Source organism: Lissotriton helveticus, chromosome 2_2 (assembly GCF_964261635.1).
Source record: "Lissotriton helveticus chromosome 2_2, aLisHel1.1, whole genome shotgun sequence".
Lineage (NCBI taxonomy): Eukaryota > Metazoa > Chordata > Amphibia > Caudata > Salamandridae > Lissotriton > Lissotriton helveticus.
Genome location: NC_136060.1, coordinates 515403678 through 515424786, shown reverse-complemented (window position 1 = coordinate 515424786; position 21109 = coordinate 515403678). Strand labels below are relative to the sequence as shown.

General features: G+C 46.2%; 1 protein-coding gene across 6 annotated transcripts in view; it reads left to right on the top strand.

The window, feature by feature from the left end:
• Positions 1-10659: 10659 nt before the first annotated feature.
• Positions 10660-21109, top strand: part of LOC144821594 (uncharacterized) — a 185833-nt gene continuing 175383 nt past the window's right edge. For all 6 annotated transcript variants that reach the window (XM_078678819.1, XM_078678816.1, XM_078678814.1 and 3 more), the window contains exon 1: positions 10660-10743. The gene's annotated coding sequence lies outside the window, so the exon portion shown is untranslated. The remainder of the gene's footprint in view (positions 10744-21109) is intronic.

The following is a 21109-nucleotide window of genomic DNA, read 5'->3' as shown; positions in this document are numbered from 1 at the left end:
GGCTGGGCCCATGTGATACCAGCCTATCTCCCCATAGGAACAAGATGGGACATAAGTGAAAGATATCCCTGGACTCAGAATTTAATGACCCATCTTTTAGTGAAGGGTGTTTTTAAATCCTGTGTTGGAGAATAGCACTTTTAGAAAGTGGCTGTTCTCTTGTCTAAACCTTTCTGTGTGCCTGGGTTTGTGGAATGCCTGCCTGGTCTGGATGTGACAGGGAGGGGCTGCAGAGCCCCAGAGGAGAGGGTCGGAGCCATCCCGGGGATGAAAGGGCACATCTGCCTGCCTGGGAGGAGGGAGGAAGGAATGCCTGATAAGTGCTGAAGCTGCGGGAGGTGCCGAAGAATTGCCGTGATCACCGCTAGGCCCGGGAAAAGGTGAGCTGACCTCGCCGAGGGATTAGAAAAGCGTCCCGTCCCCCTGGCCTGCCGTCCCACACAAGGTGAGCCTCACCTCCTCCCCCGCCACTCGTTGGATTGTCGAGAGCGGGCGGGAGGGGAAAGGGGACCGGCCGGGGCGGGGACGAGAGAGATCTGCCGGGCGAGGTGCGCCCGGAGCCTGAGAACGAGTGAGGCTGTCCCGGGGCAGAAGAGAGAGTCCCTGGGCCGCGCGGTGAGGCGCATCTGCAGCGCTTGAGGCCCAGTGCTTGAGGGGCTGATTCTCTGGCATAGTTCATACGCTGGCATTGTTTCCTTTGCTCGTTTTGAGAGCATCCCAATTATAAATCAGTGGCCATATTTTCTTACCTACTTATTAAAGAGACTAGAGACTTGAGACTGATGTGATAAAGAACTTCCTATTAATAGGTGCAACCCTTAAGAATTAAGTGTAACCTTTACCTGAAGAAGTAATAATCGTGCAACTGCTTGATTTACTTGGCTGAAACTAGATAAAGTTATATATTTTTATAAAATATACGTACCTGTGTGGTCTCAGTTTGTGGTGGATTGGGAATTACTGTTGTGTTAAGTGCAAATGTTATCCACATTGCCTCCGAGTTTAGCCTAGACTGCTTGCGCCATGCTACCTAGAGGGTGAGCAGGGGTTATCTCAGAGGGTTATTCCGTCGCCCTGACCGGAACTAGGGGTCCCTACTTGGGCCAAGGTACTTACCTTTGCCAACCAGAGACTCCCGGTTCTAACACTGCTGTTGCGCTGTGAAATACAGGCTAGTTTGAGTTCAGCGAGGTGCAGCAGATATCCAATCTGCTTCATTCACTTCACTCACCGGGGTCAGGACATCAGCAGAATGCCACAGTTCCATTTTCTAAAACATGCGTGAATTGTTTCTGTTGCCAGCTGAGATTCAAACAGCTGCAGAATGGGGCCTGAGCTGCTCAGGACTCGCATCCATGCTTCAGTCACCTGATGGATAAGGTGCAAGTTAGCTGATCTTAGGCTCTAGGCCAGTGTGTTACGGGGATCCCAGTTTTGCAGATAACTGGGGGCCATATTATCAAGAACACGCGATAAATATCGCAAATCGCGCTTAGCGCGTTTTTCATTATCGCCCTCTATTGCTGAATTACATTGCCGAGTTAGCGGCGTATTAGCAATGCTTTGCGAACAGGCGTAGTACATTCCAGCGATAGACTGCGATAATGATCATTAGCGTGTGAAATCCAGCGATGATTTCACAGCGCTAATGAAACGCTTGTTAATAGGGGAGTGTGTACTTAACCATACAATCCACCTCCCATAGGCAATAATGCCAAGTCAGGTTTTATTCAGGCATTAGATTCATGCGATAATAGGGGCTTAGCGCACCTTTTGTTATCGCTTCGCTGTTCATGGGCAGCGTTGGTAATACCGCGATGTTGGTTTTGCGATCATTTCACATGTTGTCCAGTTAGGGAATGCCTACTTTGCATCTCATTAGTGATATCTATCGCTGTAATGAGATGCTCTGCAGATTCGGCTGCTAACCTGCGCTAAGGTCAATGACATTGTTTAAGTTGAAAGATGATTTGGTTTACTTTGTATTCATCCTTTAGACCCCTGAAGAAGAGTCGTCAGGACCCGAAATGCATTGGGTTTTGGAATAATGCACTGCGTTGTGATTAAGTTATGCTGCATACATAAACAAATGAAAAAATTTAACAATTGAATGAATAAATTCATGGAATTACAATCCAACGATCAAAGATTTGGAGTTTTTGATTTTCAAATTGAGAATTGAGATAAGAAACACTTCATTTCAAATAAAGTTGCACACATCCATGGGACCGGCTGCGCCCGACCCACACAGTTTGTTATTTTCTGGTGTTTGCCTGCAGTGGTTTCTTTATTGCCAAGGAAAGGAGAAGGAACTTTTATTGAACTTTCATCATCTTGAAGAAGAATCTCCAAGGGCATGTACTGTGCGTGCCTCCTGCTGAAGTCTCACGGATACAAGACTTCACTCCCTGCTCCCCCTCCTGAATTTCCTTGCTGGGAATTCTGTCTGCAGAAGCCTGCGTGGTGTTGGGAACTGGAATCGCGACTCAACGAGAAGAAGCGTGTCGCATCCGCATCTGTTGCCGTCGCATCATCAGAGAAGTGTGTCACCACCGCAAGGGTCGCCGTTGCATCACCGGAGAAGCGTGCGTCCGTCGCAGCTGTTTGACGTTGCATCCCGGAGAAGCGTGTCGCCACGGCAAGGGTCGCCGTCGCATCACCGGAGAAGCATGTTGCAGGGCCTGTCGCGACTCAGAAGTTCCAGTCACTGCACGGCCGTTGGGAGTGCATGCATCGCCTTCACATCGTCGCATCGCATCAAAGACGCCATCTTGTCGAATCGCACCGGATCGTCGCATCGAGGTGCCATCTTGTCGATCGCAACTGGAATGCAACACGAGATCGTCACATTACCTCCTCTCTGGTAAGGAACAGAAGCATTGCCTACTTTGCGCAAGAACTGAGGAACATATGCATTGCCTCCCCCGAAGCAAGGAACCGACGCTTCGTTCTCCCTGCGAACCTTTTTGTCTATCTTGCATGTCACATCCAAAGGTACTTTGTGAGAAACGTGTCACATTTACCATCATCTTTGAACTAAGCTATTTCTACCATTTAAAAGTCATTTTCTTAATATTGTATTGTGGATTTTTGTCGTTTGGGTCTTGTGCTAAGTCTTTATAAAGAATACTTATTTTTTATAAAACCTGTGTGTTGTCCAGCTGTAGTGTTTTCACTGGGTTACTGTATGTGTTCACAAATGCTTTACACACTGCCTCTGAGATAAGCCTTCCTGCTCGTGCCACGCTACCACAGGGTTCAGCAGGGGCTATTTTAGGAGTGTAGCCGCCTTACTCTGACTAGAAGCAAGGGTCCCTATTTCGACAAAGGTGCAAAGCATTGCCAACTGGAGACCCCCAGTTCTAACAGGGATCCTCATGGAGGAGCAAATGGAAGCAACAAGGAGCAGGTGTAGGGACCTAGTGTAGGTGCAAGTGGATGTAGGAAGGAGCAAGATGAGGGACCCTCATAAAAAAGCAGGAAGGAACAGGTGTGGGACTGTCGTGTAGGTGCAAGTGAAAGCAGGAAGGAGCAGGTGTACGAACCTTGTGTAGGAGCAAGATATGGTATCCTTATGTAGGAGCAAGTGGACGCAATAAGGAGCAGTTGTGGGGTCCTCGTGTAGGTGCAAGTGGATGTAGGAAGGAGCAAGATGAGGGACCCTCGTATAAAAGGAGGAAGGAACAGGTGTGGGACTGTCACATAGGTGCAAGTGGAAGCAACAAGGAGCAGGTGTACGGACCTTGTGTAGGAGCAAGATATGGGATCCTCATGTAGGAGCAAGTGGACGCAACAAGGAGCAGGTGTGGGCCCTTATTAAAGTATATAGAGGCAGCTGCAGAATGAGCACACGGTCCCTCCACCTATAACAGGTGATAGGGGAGAGCAGTGAAGGGATTGAGGACTGGGTTATTAGTGGGAGTTGAAGGATGGGTGAGCAGTGAAGGGATTGAGGGTATTAAGAAAGGATCAGAATCAGGGATCAGTTTTAAGTATGACTAAGAGTCCAGGATGGGCATGAACTGTGGCTGGGGGCCCTGCGTGGGCATTAAAGGGCCTGGGGGTCTGAAAGCAGAGCCCCCTCATACCCTTCCCCAGGGACCCCCCGCCTTGGGGCTGCTGCTTCCGAGAGTGAATCTGAAGGGGGCTTTGAGGTCTCGCTTCTGTGGGTTGTAAAGTGATCTGATGCCTTCGGCCACGTCTGTGCTATATACAATTGCAAAAACAAAAAATAAACTCACAGGGTGGAGGGAATGCGGCGGGAGGGCCTTGGTGTGGGTGTGAAGAAAGGGCTGGACTACTGTAATTTTCTCCTTTCAGGCCTCCCCAAATCCCACCTATCGCCTCTAAAATGCATCCTGCATTCAGTGGCGTGTTTCATCTATGGGACCAAAAGAAATGACCGTATTACAACCATACAGATTTCTCTTGGCTGGCTTCCCATTGAAGATAGGTCACTATAGAAGTCTGCTTGCATCACCCATAAAGCCATACACACTTCTCCCTCTTGCTCTCTGGCCAGCAAACTCCAAATATCAATTGTCTCCAGGCGATCACGCAATGCTGAAAGTCTACGGCTCGAACGTCCAACTTTTAAAAGAGAAAGACTTGTGCTTCAATTCTTCTCAGGTAATGCGACTAGACTTTGGAACCCGCCACCTCCAAACCTTCTTCCCACCACCTCTTTCCGGATCTTCAAAACAGATCTTAAAACTCTTCTCTTACAAAGACACTTTGATGGATACTTCTCCTTCCCAAGCCCCCCAGCAGGTACAAGCCTCCTCATCCCAGGTCAGGACCCTGACTGGTACATGGCACTCAGGAGAGCTGCTGCCTCAATTTTGAAATGATGTATTTGTGTAATCCTAATTATTAAGACAAGAGTCAGCGTAATTTGAAGTAGCCTTTAATTGAAGTAATTCAGCACACCACAAGGGAGGACTTGCACTGACCACAGATGAGTCAACTCCCCAACAACTTCTCCAGAATGACAACTGCTCGGCCGAGGTTCTAGCTCAGCTGATACATAAGTTTGAAGGGGAGTGTGCGTGGGGGCACGGGTGCGGAAAGGGAAAGAAAAGATCTAGAAACAAGGGTCCATCTTAACACATCTCCTCCTGAAAAGAGGACAGTACTGGGGGGGGGTAGGGTGGAGGGGTGGAGGGACGGGAGGCAGGCAAACACAAGAGAGTGCAAAGTTATGCATTAATAGCATTCAAAATCCTTATACAAACATGGTTTAACAATAACTCTTCCTCTACTGCTAGTACTGGGTACCTCTGTGTCAAGACCCCGAGATGTCCCTTTTTGTCTGACAGTCTTATTAAGAGACCCATTGACAGGTGTAGTTACCTGTGCATTAGACTGGTTGGTCGTTACCTGTACATTAGGCTGTTTGGTTGATTCCTCCTCGAGAATGGAGGAGAGCGTTATGTTGCAATTCTGGGGTTGGGTACTCTCATAGTCTTCATCGAAATCAGATTCATCATACCACACTTCAGTACCTCTTTTACCATCTAAATTCTCTGTTGCGGCAATAATTTGTTCCTGCCTTGTACTAGTTTCATCCACCTCAATTAATTCACCATCCCTTTTCTTGCACACTGAAAGGGCAGATGCATGCCATACTTTGCCATCGCTGAGAAGGGCCGAATTGCAAAACATTCTCTTAATAATCAACGGCTGAGTATAGCGGCTTTGCCCCTTTACAATGAAACCACTATGTTTGACTCTTACATAATCACCCGCCTTAAGGGTGATCGGCTTAGATTTCTGCTTCCGGTTGTATTGATCTTTGCACCTAGTCGGTGCTTGTGACAACTTCTCTTTTACCTTTTGTGGAGTCCAATCAACGTGTTTGGCTCAAACTATCCACCCAATGTTGTCTTTCGATAAGGGGGTTCTCCCTCTCTTAAGTTCGAATGGACTGGATGTCGTGCACTCCCTAGGGGTTATTCTCTATGCCCATATTATTTTGGACAATTTGTTGACCCAATGCAACCCGTTGTTGTTGGCCAGATGTATGACACCCATGATGACACAATTAAAGCATTCCACAGCCCCATTACCTGCAGGATGGTACACCAAGGTTGTTTTGTGCGTAATACCGTTCCTGGCAAGGTACTTTTCGAAGATGTCGGAGTTGAACTGTGGACCATTATTGCTTACTAGGAACTTGGGTAACCCTTCTCTAGTGAAAACTTGGTCAAGGAACCTAATAATGTTTCCTGAGTCCGCCTTGCTGAGTATCTCTATCTCTGGCCATTTGGAGAAGTGATTGATGAGTACCACTATGTACACTTGTTCCTCCTTATTCCATAGGGGTCCCATTAAGTCAATTCCAACTCTCTCCCACAGCATACCTGGACTGGGCAAGGGATGTAATGCCGGCCTGATTGTCTGAAATCTCACACTGAATGCAGTTTCTTACTTTCCTTTCGATAGCTAAGTCACTTCCAGGCCACCAATACCAACTTTTGATTCTGCTTTTGGTTTTGTTGATACCCAAATGACCCTCGTGACAGATTTCTAGTATTTTAGGTCTCAGTGCTTCTGAGGGAACTACTTCCCTTTGTCTCAATATGAGTCCTCCTTCCAAGGACAGTTTGTGCCTCAATTCCCATTAGACTCTTATTTCATTGTGTACATTTTTTTAGGCCACCCAACCTGTACCATTCTGCTCACCTCTAGTAGAAATACATCTCTGCCACTCTTGTTTGGTAATACCTGGGAATTCTTTTGTGATACTGGCCACCCAAACCCCCCCCCCCCCCCATGGTCTTCCTCACACTCACTCATGGGAAGGGGTAACCTGCTGAGAAAGTTGGCCACGACATTCTTTACACAGGTACATATTGCAGTTCATAGTCAAAGTCCAGAAATCTTACAGACATGCGAGCTAGTCTAGGTGAAGCAGTGTACAGACCCTTGGTTGTTAACAATCTGGTGAGGGGTTTGTAATCGTTGCGTGATAACACTTTCTTCCCCCATATAAACTGGCGAAAATGCTCTAGACCCCATACACATGCCAGGGCTTCACGCTCGATTACCGAATATTTCTCTTTGGTCGGTGTTAAGGAGCGTGAGGCAAAGGCAATGGTATCCTCCTTTTCACTTCCGTTGTTTTGGCTGAAGACAGCACCAATGCCCCTCTCACTGGCATCCATAGTAAAGATGCTAGCTAAGTTAGGATTGAATCCCTGTAAGGGGGGGGCATTACAAACATCTTCTTTGAAGGAGATGAAGGCTTTCTGAACATGGGGGACCATTCAAACATGTTTTTTTGTTTAAGTTGTTACCTGATGTTGTACGTTTTTGATGAAAAATATTTTGAAAAAAATGTTGAATATAATTCCAGTAACCCTAATAAGGCACGTACTTCCTCCACATTTTTGGGAATGGGTGCATCTTTTATGGCCCTTAACAATTCTTTTTTTTTATTTTTATGCCTTTTTGAGTAATTTCATGACCCAAATATTTTACATGTGGGCTGGCGAATTTACATTTCTTGCACTCGCCGTCATACCTTTCTCTTGCAATGTGCTTAGGACTTAGAATAAGTTTTTGTCGTGTTCATCTCTCGTTTTTCCTATCACCGAGAGATTTCCCTGGAAAATTTGTAGATTTTCGAACCCTTCAAAAACCACATACATCAGTCTGTGATACATCGCGGCCACGGAGGCCAATCCAAATGGATCTCTTGTGTACCTGAAACGTCCAAAGGGAGAAATAAAGGTGGTAAATGTCCTACTCTCTGGATGTAGAGAAACCTGATGATATGCTGCGGTGAGGTCGATGGTAGAGAATGACATCATATTTTTTGTAAGACTCAGCATTTCATTGATTTTGGGTAGAGGAAACTGGTCTACCCTAATGCATTGGTTTAGGTCACGTAAGTCAATGCACAATCTTAATTTACCATTGGCCTTCTTGGCCATAACCAATGGTGCATCCCACTCAGAAGACTCAGCGTGTTAAATGACCCCAGACTTGAGTAAGCTTTCCAGTTGGGCCTTTACTTCCTCTTTCAATGAAAAAAGGATATTTCTCATTTTGTGTATTAGTGGTACCACATTCGATTTAACCTGTATTTTATGCTGGAAACCCTTTAACTTACCAATATTACCTTTAAATATTTTAGGGTATTTTTAGATATTATAGAAACCTAATTCTTCCTCATCTTGTGTTAACAAAACAGGTTCGGGACTGTTAGGATTGAGGGTAATTCCTAATTTACCCTGGTCTTTCCATCTCAATACAGAGGGATCTGAAAAGGAAATATACAGATTGCACATGGCTTTGCTGTTCTTGAAAACAAATTTCAATTTCCTGTAGCCGGCAAATTCTATAGGTTCACCTGTGAAGGTTTTTAATGAGATGTGAAGAGGAACCAACTCTTGTCTCAATGGCTGGACGAATTTACTGTCCCACACTTCCTTATTAATTATCGTGTAAGGAGAACCAGAGTCTGCAGCAATGGAAATGTTCACTCCCCCAATAGACATTTCACACTTTGGTTTCTTTCTTTTGGATTCTTCTTCTATGTCAATGCTTGGATTTTGACTATCATTCACATTAAGTAGATACATGTTGACATCTATGTTACTTGAAGAATCTGAATTGTCTACTTCTGTTTGCTCAACCCATTTAACTCTCCTCCCTGTTTTCTTTCAGCAAACCTTCTGGAAATGACCAAAGGTGCCGCATTTAGACCACCTATGATTTCGAGCAGGGCATCTTTTGTCATCGGCCAGATGTCTTGAGCTTCTGCTTCTGTAGCATTTACTTTGGGAATATCTCATGTTGCTGTACTTACAGTCATTCTCATGATGGTGTTTACTTTTATGTTGTGCAAGGGATTGTAATCTCAGCTTCACTTCATTGACCTTGGCAACAATAACAGGTTCTTCCAGTTTAGTTTTGTTGTCTGCAAGCACCGCTTTGGCGCATCTACCTGTTAATTCTGCTCTTTGAACAATTTTGATTACATCTTGTGCAGGTTTCTCCCCTTTGGCCCATAGGGAATCTTGGATAGAGGGTTTGGTCGGTCGCATGACTAGTTGATCCCTAATAAATTCATCATGTAAGTCCCCAAATTGAGACGTTGTTGCAGAATTTTTCAGAAATGCTACATATTTCTCAATACTTTCTTCTTTGCCTTGTTAGAGGTGGATAATTTGAATCTATCCACTGTGACGCGCACAGTAGGTTTAAAGTAACTGTCTAAATCTTTCAGGGCATTGGTGTATACAACACCCTCACAGATCTTTTTGTTAATGCGAGTGTACACTTTTAACCCACCAGCGCCTAAACAATGCAAGAGTATTGTCTTCTTCTTTTCAGGTGACTGTTCATCTTCTTTGTCATTGAAAGCAGAAATATAATGAGTGAAATATTCACACCAAGTGACCCCCTCCCATTCAGTCTCAGCCTCTGTTGGCAACAGTGGTTGTGGTGGGACAGGTTGTGTCCAAGTCCCGGTGCCAGGGAGGCGTGCTGTGTGAGGGGAGAAGGGGGCTTCCTATGAGTGACTCTGCCCCTCAGCCCTTGGGTCCTGGTTGCAGCTGCCAGTAGTGTTCCCCCCCCCCCCTCCCGCCCCTCTGAGGCCCTTCGCTCCACTGTTTTATTTATTTAATGCAATTTTAGACAGCGCGAACAGGGCCGGACTGGGAAACAAAACCCCCCTCCCCACTCGGGGGTGTTGGAGGTGCCGCCGAGCTCTTTGCCGGTCCGGTTTTCGGCCGATTTTGGTACAGGGCCGATTTTGCAGCTATGCTGCATAAACGGCCCTGTGACAAAAATGGCCCCCACCTGTGCGGCGCACCGGGGGATTGCCCGGTGCCCGCTATGGCCAGTCCGGGCCTGAGCGCAAACATTACTTGCAGGTGTCAGAGCGCTTTACAAAAGAACCAGTTGCGTTACATAAGGACTTTGGATTACATGAGTTAAATAAGAGATACAAACAGAAAAAAATTGCAAATGTAGAAGTTGTAAAGTCACTCAAGGAGGAGATACAAACGGAAAAACTCTAAAATCACATAGGAATGGCAGAGAACACAAAGGTCTGCTACATATACCCGTGGTTAGAGTTCTATATATACAAATAGTAAATTCACTCAGGATTACATTTTAACAGCGAATAGGCTTGGAGCATTATAGATCACATCTGTGGCTGTTTTTGTTTGTTCCATTTTTGTAACATTTCTCTCATGTAACGCAACTGGTTCTATTGTGCAGCGCTCTGAGAGCTTCGGGTAATGTTATAAAATTGCATTTAACAAATAAATAAATAAATAAAATAAACATATATCCCCCGCCGGGTCCAGAAGGATAAATGACAATAAATGAAGACTGAACAGGAAGCCCTGGAGGGGGCGGGGCTCCGAGAGGGGGCGGGACTACGGGGTGGGAGGGGCTCGCGCCTCCTTTGGACTCCTGGGGGGCGGAGCTTCGGGGTGGGAGGGGCTCGCGCCTCCTTTGGACTCCTGGGGGGCGGAGCTTCGGGGTGGGAGGGGCTCGCGCCTCCTTTGGACTCCTGGGGGGCGGAGCTCCGGGGTGGGAGGGGCTCGTGCCTCTGTAGGGGCGGGCCTTCGTACCTCCCTTGGGGGCGGGGCTTCGGGAGGGCCCTCCTCTCCCCGCCGCGCGCCGCGGCCTGGTCCGCTCCCTCTGACCCGGAAGCGGAAGTGCACCCCTCCCTCCTCCTCGTCCTGTCATCGGATCCGGCGGCGGCCGCGGGCGCAGCAGGTGAGAGGGGCCGGGGGTGCGGGAGCGGGGGCTGCGAGACCCCCCCCCCCGGGGCTGAGTGCCCTCACCGCGGGGGGGGTACGAGCTGCGGCCCATGTCACAGACACCCCCCCCCCCCCCCCCCCGCGTCCCAGGTCACAGGTCTATAAACAACCCCCCCGTGCTACAGGCCGCGGAGCCCCCACCGTCCAGAGACATCCCCAGGGGGCCGCGGGGGTCAGTACTGCGGACTGACACCCCCCCCCTGCGCTCCCAGCCCCCCCCATCCACAGGGACCCCCCCCCCCCGCACTGACCTGTCACGGTCTGTCCCCCTGCCCCCCCCATCCACAGGGACCCCCCCCCGCACTCACCTGTCACGGTCTGTCCCCCTGCCCCCCCCCATCCACAGGGACCCCCCCCGCACTCACCTGTCACGGTCTGTCCCCCTGCCCCCCCCCCGATCCACAGGGACCCCCCCCGCACTGACCTGTCACGGTCTGTCCCCGTGCCCCCCCCCATCCACAGGGACCCCCCCCGCACTCACCTGTCACGGTCTGTCCCCCTGCCCCCCCCGATCCACAGGGACCCCCCCCGCACTGACCTGTCACGGTCTGTCCCCCTGCCCCCCCCCATCCACAGGGACCCCCCCCGCACTCACCTGTCACGGTCTGTCCCCCTGCCCCCCCCCCCGATCCACAGGGACCCCCCCCGCACTGACCTGTCACGGTCTGTCCCCCTGCCCCCCCCCATCCACAGGGACCCCCCCCCCGCACTGACCTGTCACGGTCTGTCCCCCTGCCCCCCCCCATCCACAGGGACCCCCCCCGCACTGACCTGTCACGGTCTGTCCCCCTGCCCCCCCCCCCCGATCCACAGGGACCCCCCCCGCACTGACCTGTCACGGTCTGTCCCCCTGCCCCCCCCCATCCACAGGGACCCCCCCCCCGCACTGACCTGTCACGGTCTGTCCCCCTGCCCCCCCCCATCCACAGGGACCCCCCCCGCACTGACCTGTCACGGTCTGTCCCCCTGCCCCCCCCCCCCGATCCACAGGGACCCCCCCCGCACTGACCTGTCACGGTCTGTCCCCCTGCCCCGCGGAGTATCCTGCCCCCCCCTCTGCCCCGCTCATGTCAGTCTCACTGCCCCCTGGCCCCCCCCCCCGTTGCTGCCCCTGTCAGTGCCCCCAGATCAGGTCTGTGTCGCTCTCCTTTGCCCCCTCTCTGCCCCAACATCCCTCCAACATCCCCAGCCTCCACCAACCACGCTCCATGCACACAGTTGCTAGCCCCATGGCCCGCTCCTTATTTGATTTATTTCATTGTAAAGGTTTTATCTAGCGCTGGCTCCACCCGGAGGTATCAGAGCGCTTTACATGAGCATCAGACTATACATGCACCTTACAAAGGTTACACAGTTATTAGAGCACGGCAACATAGTTACATGTAAGGTCGAGACAAACAAGAAGAACATGTACGTAAGGGGGAAAGCAGGCGGGGGGAGAGATTCAGGGGACGGGGGTAGGAGCTGGGGAGGTAGACAGAGAATGACGGAGAGAAAGAGGAGGGGAGGGTGAGACACACAGCATGGAAAGTTTATTTTATTTATTTATTTTAAGGTTTTATAGAGCGCGAACATGACCCGTGAGGGTATCAGAGCGCTTTACAGATACAGTAGAGGAGTACAGAGTCATATCACACGATAAACGATTAAAACTTGGTATAAAGGAGGGCTTACGGAGATTCAAGGGGATGAAGGTGGGACAGGGTAGCAGACGGGTAACTGTACCTGGGGGATGTGAAGCTATACAGCAAGGATAAATAAAGGTCTACATACTGGATCCTTCCCCAAAAGCAGTTCCAAAGACACCTCTGAAGCCACCTCTATGCTTCTCTCCAGCCCTGAACCACCCTCACCGAAGCTATTGTTAAGCTCTGGCATTTCCCATTCATTTATAGAGCACATAATCTCCAAGAATAGCTTATAAAACACACTGAGCTTTGACTAGTACTAGGAGCAAAAGGCTACAAGGAAACACGTTCCCAACACATATTCCAAATAGCCTACCTGGTGTGTATGGCACTGCTGCAGAAGAATTCTCCACCATCAGGCCCTTGTGGATTAACTGGCCCTCGATGAATAGTGTTGCATTATCTCAACAATTTAGTTTGTGGTATTCCGAATCCCACTATTGCAGTAAAGCTTGTACATTCAAGCAAAGTATAAGATCTAGGATGTAAAGCTTGTAAATCCCGTTAAAGTATTCAGATCTAAGATGTACTGCACAATAGCAGAAATAGAATCATCTTTACATTTATGAGCTGTAGTTCAGACTACATGATGCACAAACATATCTGTTCATGTGTACAGTTTAACTACTAACAAAACACATCTTAGAGTATAATTAAAAACACCATCCCATTTCTAGACATTACAGTGAAATGAGTGAGTTATACACATGGCACTGACCAGTTTTAAGCAATAGTGGTGGGATTATACAACTAACCCTTAGACACCTTGAGTCTAAATTTATTATTGACATGGAAGCCACATCTCAATATTGGAGAATAGTTGAAAATACACATGAAAGGACAGATGTGAAAAGTTCTCTCTGATATACTGTTCTCATAAAATACTTTTCAATCGGGGTTTGCACTATGTTTTTTTAAAAAAATATGTTTTTGTCTTGTTTATGAATAACCAGCCATGTACGAAAGCAAAATGAAACTAGTTATATCCTTCAAGATAGAAGAGGTTTTGTGATGCATTTGAATACTTTGTTCCATGAAGCAATCCAATATAGAAAATGTTACAGAAACCTGATGTGCTAGGAATCCTGAGCCCACGTGGGTGTATCCTGTGATAATCCTGTGGGTGTATCCTGGGATAATCCTGTGTAATTTTGATGAGAACAGATCACTTGTAATAATGAAAAGTATAGGCTCCTATACGCAGCACAGAAAAATACATGTCCGTCTGTATATATCATAAAACGTAATTAAAGCAAATAGTGTTGTAATACATATTACTTTAGAATGATGGATTTACTTGTACATGTAAACTGTTCGTTTTATGCAGGGCGCTTTAACAAGGGGAAACATATATAAACTGTTGAATTTTTTTTGTTTTTACAAAGTATTCAATACATTTTTCTTGAGTGTTTGCAGATTTTGATGGATTTTACAACACTGATTAAAGTGAGAAATGTAAGATTATTTGTTACGGAATTAGGTTTTCTATATACAAGGAATAATTTAGTCATCTCTTCAAGTCGGGTAGGAAGGTTAAAATATTCAATATTTCATAAACACCACTCCAAGATGGTGGATGCATATATACATCATTTGAAATTCTGTCTTTTGTATTAATAGCAGTCATTTATTGGGCATGGTTGTCACCTCAGTAAAGGCTGTGTGGCAGAAATTTTATTGTTTGTGCTGCATAACTACTTTAAAAAGTTTCTAGTGTCACATACAGTAGTGCGCTTTTTAGCTCTGTAGGCATGAAATTAATTTGAGTTATGAAACATGTATGTGTGTGTATATGGATGTGGAATTTAATAAAATATCTACTTGTCCATGGGGCAGGTCGCTTCATAAACCTACTTGTCCTGTAACAAAATCCACTTGCCCCTTTGGGGCCATGTAGTGCGGTGACAAATTATGGCAGCAATCTCATTATATAAGAGCTCTGATATAGCCTCTCTGATTATGCCAGGGCTCATACCATAGTAGTATTTGAATACTTGCTATCCCTTTGTTACCACGTTTCCACAGATCCACATACTGGGACTGAAAGTAGTGGTAAGCAATAGCTCCAGGGTTAGAATTCCCTTTTGAGTCTGTTCAAACTGCTAACTTGCATGTTTTAAGGCTTTTCAACAACTCTTTAATCTTTTCCCAGCCTGAGAAATGTTGGAAATGTACTCCCGTCAATGGCAGACTTAAACCTTCTTCCAGAGTTGGGTAAAAAAGTGGTTGGAGGGAAAGTGAACTTGCAAACACCCAGATTTTTGCATGAGCAAATCTACACATGCATATTTGCTCATGCTAAAATTAAGTTAACAAATATTTTCTAGGAGTACTATTTCTTGTCCTACTTCTGTGAATTCTTTGTAATTCACGAAAGCCGTATAGCTGCACTTAATGCAAGGACATAAACCATCGGTGCACTTTTGAGACTTTTTTTAATTACTAGGTCCCTAATTTGTTCTGGCTTTGACAGTGACCTTTTGTGTTTATTAAAATTCTGTCTCTCTCTGTTTCTGTATCGACTGGCTTCACTGTGAGTGGCAGCATTCTGCTCTTTCACAAGGACAATATTTGCGCATAAAGTAGTTCTGTGGCAGTGTGTGCTTTTTGAGACCAAAAATGTGTTTTTCTTTTTGCCAATGATGGTTATAATGGCGAGGGCCCGGCGGCTCCCACACCAAGAAGTTTTTACAAAAACCATGCCAGAACAAGTCACACATTGACAAAACGAAAAAGCTGACCATCAGACCTACTGGCTTTGCCAATGCTTGTTTGTTTGTTTCCCATAATCTTATTGAAACTGGTTACACCGATTTTCCATTATGAATATTTTTGGGAGATACTAGCATGCACCAACACTTGTTACTAAATGATGCTGCTCAAACAAACATACAAACAAAGAAAGGGTACCTACATTTTTACAGTAGTTTAGCAAAATGTTTTTGTTTTTCTGCTCTAATTTTTTTTGTGAACGTTTTATTTTGAAAACAAAGAATCATTATTCTTGCTTTCAAGCTTCTGCAAATATTTGCATCAGATCGAAGAGCATTCTGGGAGTATTATACATGGCCTCATATTGCTAAACTTTGAAACGGTGTGTCCACATTTTTATACTGGAACCACTGTCAGTAGTGCAGTCAGAACTTACATTTACTTCGAGCGCTCATCCTAATAATAAAGGCTTTCAATTAATGAACCATAAATACAAGTTTGAACATCATCAACATATGGGCAAAAATATTAACTGCAGACAGTCCCCTTCCTTGATTCATAATGTGGTACTGCAAACTGGCAGCCAAAGGGTTTGTGTTGCAGGGAGTTGGGCCTACTTGTCCCTAGGACAAAATACCATGAAAACCTGTTGCCCTTGACCCCAAACAATATGTCCTGGGCGTCGGGCTATAGAAATTCCACATCCCTGAAAAAAAAGAATATATATATATATATATCTCCAGTAGGTTGTTCTAGTTTCCATAGGAAAGGCAAATACTTAGGAATTCATCGGAAATTTCTGTGTGACACAGGCGGGCAAAAACTGCATAGGTTTCTGCACTTGTTTTTTATTTTTTTTGAGCCCTCAGGTGGGCCAGGTCCCTACACAGGCCTTAAGGGTTCCCGGGACCACCACCTCCCCGGGACTTTGGAATTAATTGCCCCAGTGACCGTCACCTCCTGGGGCACAAAAGAACTGCCAGAAAAGGAGGGGGGCTGCCTGCCCCTCCTCCCAGCCATATTTATCCCCTGGGACCACCACCTTCCCTGGCCAGCTTGTGGAAACAGGAGGGGGTCCGCATAGCCCCCCTCCTGGAGTCCTTAAAGGTCATGGGCCCCCCCCCCACTTGCAGGTCTGATTCTGCTATCACCCGAGGTGCCCACACTCAGGAAATAGCTGTTTGCTTTGCTGGAGCTGTTACAGCTCCTGCAAAGCAAGGACAAACACTAACTCTGCTCCCAGCAAGCAGGGGCTGTCAAACTGCTCCCTCTTGCTGGGAGTGGAGTTTTCATCTGTTTTCCTGCCCAACATATGAAAGGATTGCTCCTGCACACAGTGGGCTGGATATTTAATAGCTCCATCCTTGCTGTAGCAATACCAAGGACTGCAGGGGAATTGAGGCTATCATGTGGTCCAGTTGAAGCTTCATTTCTGTAAGGAGCAAATGTGCCTAACTTCTTGTGCTTTGCAAGTGTATTTTTTCAGAGCGCAATCTGAAGCGACTGACAAGTGGGTTCTTTTTTGGCCTCTCCTGGTGAGAGCAGAGCCTGCGGTTCCCCCTTTAAATTACTGTGAGTATGCAAATATGCAAAATCACCTGGATGCTCCAACTGTTTGGCACCGCCCTGTCCTCCTCAGTAGTATGCAAAGGTTTTCCCGCCTTTTGCTAGGATGATGGACAGCTTATCAAAAGGCCCGAGTGAGTTTCCCAATTTCGGTGATGCATTCTTGGTGCCTAAGAATTTGAGAACATCTCTACCAACCAAAACAAGCATTGGCATGGCCAATAGGTCTAGCTTTTGAGACCTTATAAGTATTTAGTTATGCAGCACAATATCTTTGATGCAACAACTTCATCCGGTGCATGTAAGCACTCCCACACCCACCGGGTACATAAGCTTTTGGTCGAAGGACAGGAAGGGTGTAAATGCAGGCTTGGGTGTCCAAGAGTTTTCTGCAGCATACAAACAGGGTGGTAGCCACTATTACTCAGAAAATGAGCATACTTTGGCCGCATCCCTCAGCTCTGCTGTCCATTAAAACTAGAAGCAACATGGAAACATTATGAAGACTCATATGACTGTCTAACTCACTGTAGGATAAACACAGGGTATCCTGAAGATGGCAAGTGAAGGACATTGCAGCATTCCAAATAAGAAATGGGGAGAACTTTCGCCTAATAGGGGATGTGGAGATCATCAAAGCACTATACATAAAGAGAAATATGTGCCCTGTTTTTTCAAGTTAAGTAGTTGATTATGTCCCACTATCTGCCCACCTATGAAGGGCGTTCTTTGAGAAATCAACTATTCAACTGAGAAATGAGCCCTCGTTTATTAATTTGTCCATTGTGTTTTTTTGAAGGAAATGACGTTAAATGGATACGCACTGAATTGTTAATGTGATTCATTGGACAGAAGCACTGCCTACTTCCTATGAGTTCACATTTAGGTACACAGTGCATAGCCATCTTTCTTGACTGTAGCGGAAAATGAAGAGCATGACGCCCACATAGGAAGTTAATTAAGAGATCTTACGTTCTACTAGAGAACATTATTTTCCTTCTGTGGAGGTGAACACATTGTACTGCTCCAGAAGCAATCAGGACGATCCAGGACCCAATTCTTGTGTTCTAAAAAGGTATGGTCCACCACCTAGTCACTGAGGTGAAAGTAAAGAGAAATGAGTTGGACGGAATATCTTTCCTCATCATCTTCAGCGTGTAACTGTATGAGGCCCTTCAACATTGCCCTTTAGAAAGAAAGATACGGTGGGCCACACGATCGCACTTGTGTGTGTGCTCAATGACCTTACAAAAGCACATTGCGGAGGAGCAGAGATGGAAGCTTGCTTTGTTGCAGACGATGCAAAATCTGTAAATGGATTGATACTTCAGGGCTAAAAGCCAAAGGTATAGGATATTTAGATTTTTTTCCCCAACTCTTTATTCATGACTGCATCAGAGGAAAATTCACTGTACTTCAACACAATACACACATTACAGTCATTTTTTCCATTTTCTCCCCGCTTTATACATATGACAGCTTCTGTCGACGTTTCTGGTCAGGTTGGTATAGGATATTTAGATAAGCTAAAACATTATACTTGGAGGTAGCAACCGAAGTCTGAAGCAGCCAAGTGAAAAGTGGTGCACCGTGCATTTACATCAAACCCATTGTGAGGAGTAGCCACAGATGGAAGGAGAGGTATCTAAAGTGATCACACAGATTAAAAATGCAGCACTGATTAAACTGGATAACTTCAATCTGGAAAGAAAATGTGACAATATCTTGGGGGAACAAAGGATTAACTAGTGGTTAAATGGAAAAGCAGAAACACCCTAAAAGGGGGACTGGGAGATACCATTGCACATTTCACCTATGAGGCTTGAATTCAAGTATAGTGTGACATTTGGGTTATGGAGGGTGACATCTTCAGGAGAATAATGATAGTATTAAGAAGCTCTCGGAGTCCTAAGATCGAACACCTCAGAGTGCGTGTCTATAGGCATGGCTAAATTCTTAGGGTGGGCATGGATCATTAGAGCAAGGCACCCACTTGGTAATAAATGAAATTGATGAAGGTTTTTATTCCATCACCTTGCTATTTTGAATGAATTTTAAATCTTGGCTTCAGTAGCAATCTCCTCCGTGGCTCTGCTCCTCCGTGGCTCGGCCTCTCACAGCCATTCCCCTTTACTCCTGCTGCTAGATACAAGGGAGCCTTCATGCTCAAAATCCTGGGCCTCTCTGGAGAGACTCTCAGCAGGAGGGCCAATTAAGATTGTAGTTTTGTCAAAAATGACGTGGGATAGAAAGGCTAGTTTTGACAATCGAAACGCGGACCATGCAACAGCAACAGAAAACGTATCACTGCCCTGTTTTTAAAGGCATGACTGACTACGGCGGCCAGCGGAAATACTATTTCGGCAACCAGTTTTCTGCACGTGCGTGCACAAGAACTGGGAATTGCCACATTTCTTAAAATCAAACAGCAAACTACTTTAGCAAAGTAATTCTCTTTTCACTGTGCAAGTTCATGTTATGAGTTTTCGTTGTCTGTTATTGAACATGGGGCATGGGCGCCATGCTGTAACCCACTTCTCACCTCCGCAGTATCATACAGGTCATTCCTCTGGCGATGTTGCGGACACTGCATAGGTACTGAAGCAAGCTCTCTTACCGTAATATATATTTAGGGCCGGGCAGACGCATGCTGAGCCATGGAGCAGTACCGAGGCGACCGCATGAAGTGTGGCTGCGACCGGGATTTGTGTGCGCTCGAGCAAGAATAAAATAAAAAAAACACGCGAGTGGTGCTTGCGAGCGCACAGGGAAAGTGATCGTGATCAAATTCACGCGATAAAGCTAGATGGCAGCTGTGCATGTCGTGCTTGCTTGTGCGCGTAACAGCAAGCTGGTGGCTGGAAAAAGCATGTGGGTAACACTTCGAAAACCCGCTTACTAAATGTCTCACCAGAGCAGCGCATGCACTGGTTTAGGCGAGACCTAAAAATACTTATTTCATATAGTTAATAGCCTAACTATAACGTACTTGTAACCTTTGTTTTTTTGTCAGTGCATATATGTGTATATATTATCTTTGGCGCAGTTTGCTGAATCTTCACAAAAATTTCCATAAAAATGTGCACCGATGATTCTTCTTGTACATGTGAACTTGTACATGCGAAATTTCGGGTGATCCGTCAAGCGGGCACTGAAAATAGGGTGGGGGTTGCGTTTCCCATTTTAATTCCCATATGGAGTAACACAACTACATCAAAGAACATGTCCATGTGTGTCCAGAGGTTTTCGGGCAAAAATAAGAGTTGAAAGATAACTTTGACAATTAATGTTCCTGCTGGGGAGAGGTCAGAGTTTTATCTAGTGACTGTTTCCACTGATGCTAAAGTAACGCAAAGGATTAAGATATGTAAGAAAACCAGAACAGGTGAGTATATTCATAGGATTCTAAAAAATCCAAATTAGTGATGAATAATATTGCATACAATCTGGTAGTAAGATTTATTAGCAAACAATTTCCAGGGCTATTCTTTTTTTAATCTGAATCACTCAATCCAAAACAAACGGAAGTACAGCCGTCGGGCAAAGATTTTACATTTTGGCTTATGTAGAAATGAGTCTTCGTAGCGAAGTTATCACGCAAAAAATAATATATATATATATAAACTGCCAAGTGTTTGTGTGTGTATATATATTTATTTATTTCCATTTATTGGTATATTAAGCTCCATTTAAATTTGTAAGTTACTTTTGTTTTGATAAACAAGTTTTTGAGTTGAACAAAAAATACCAGCCAGTCATCAAGGTTCCATAATAACAAAGGAATGCATACAATGGTCTGGACAATCCAAAGGTCAAGTGCATACAAGTAAAAAGGATAGCATTTGGAGAATCCCCTACAAGACTAAACAAAGCCCCCCCAAACCCTACGATACGGTGCACCAGTCGACCCCGGCCCGCCACTTCTCCACAGTGGGAGGATCAGGGCTTTTCCAAACGGAGGCTATATCCCTCTTCGCCACCGCTATTGTAGTATAAAACAGTTTTTCATGTCTGGACCCGTCCAACCCATCGGTGATGCCCAAGATCACACGCTTCGGATCGTGTGGAATCAACCACCACAGCACCTCTGTGAGCTCCTCCTCAATGTCTCCCCAGAAGCGCGCCAAGCGCGGGCACGCCCACACCACATTGAAAAAGTCGACCGGCTCATGCCCACACCTCACGCAAGCGGAGGACGGCTTGAACCCCGCGCGTTGCAGACGTGCCGTGTCAAATAGGCAGCATGCAAGAAGTAGAGCTGTATCATGCGTTGTCTGGCTGAGGCCGTGACTGTCCTGGGCGCCATAAGGGTGTCGCGCCAGTCTTCCTCTTCCAGGGAGTCCACCCATTCCTCCC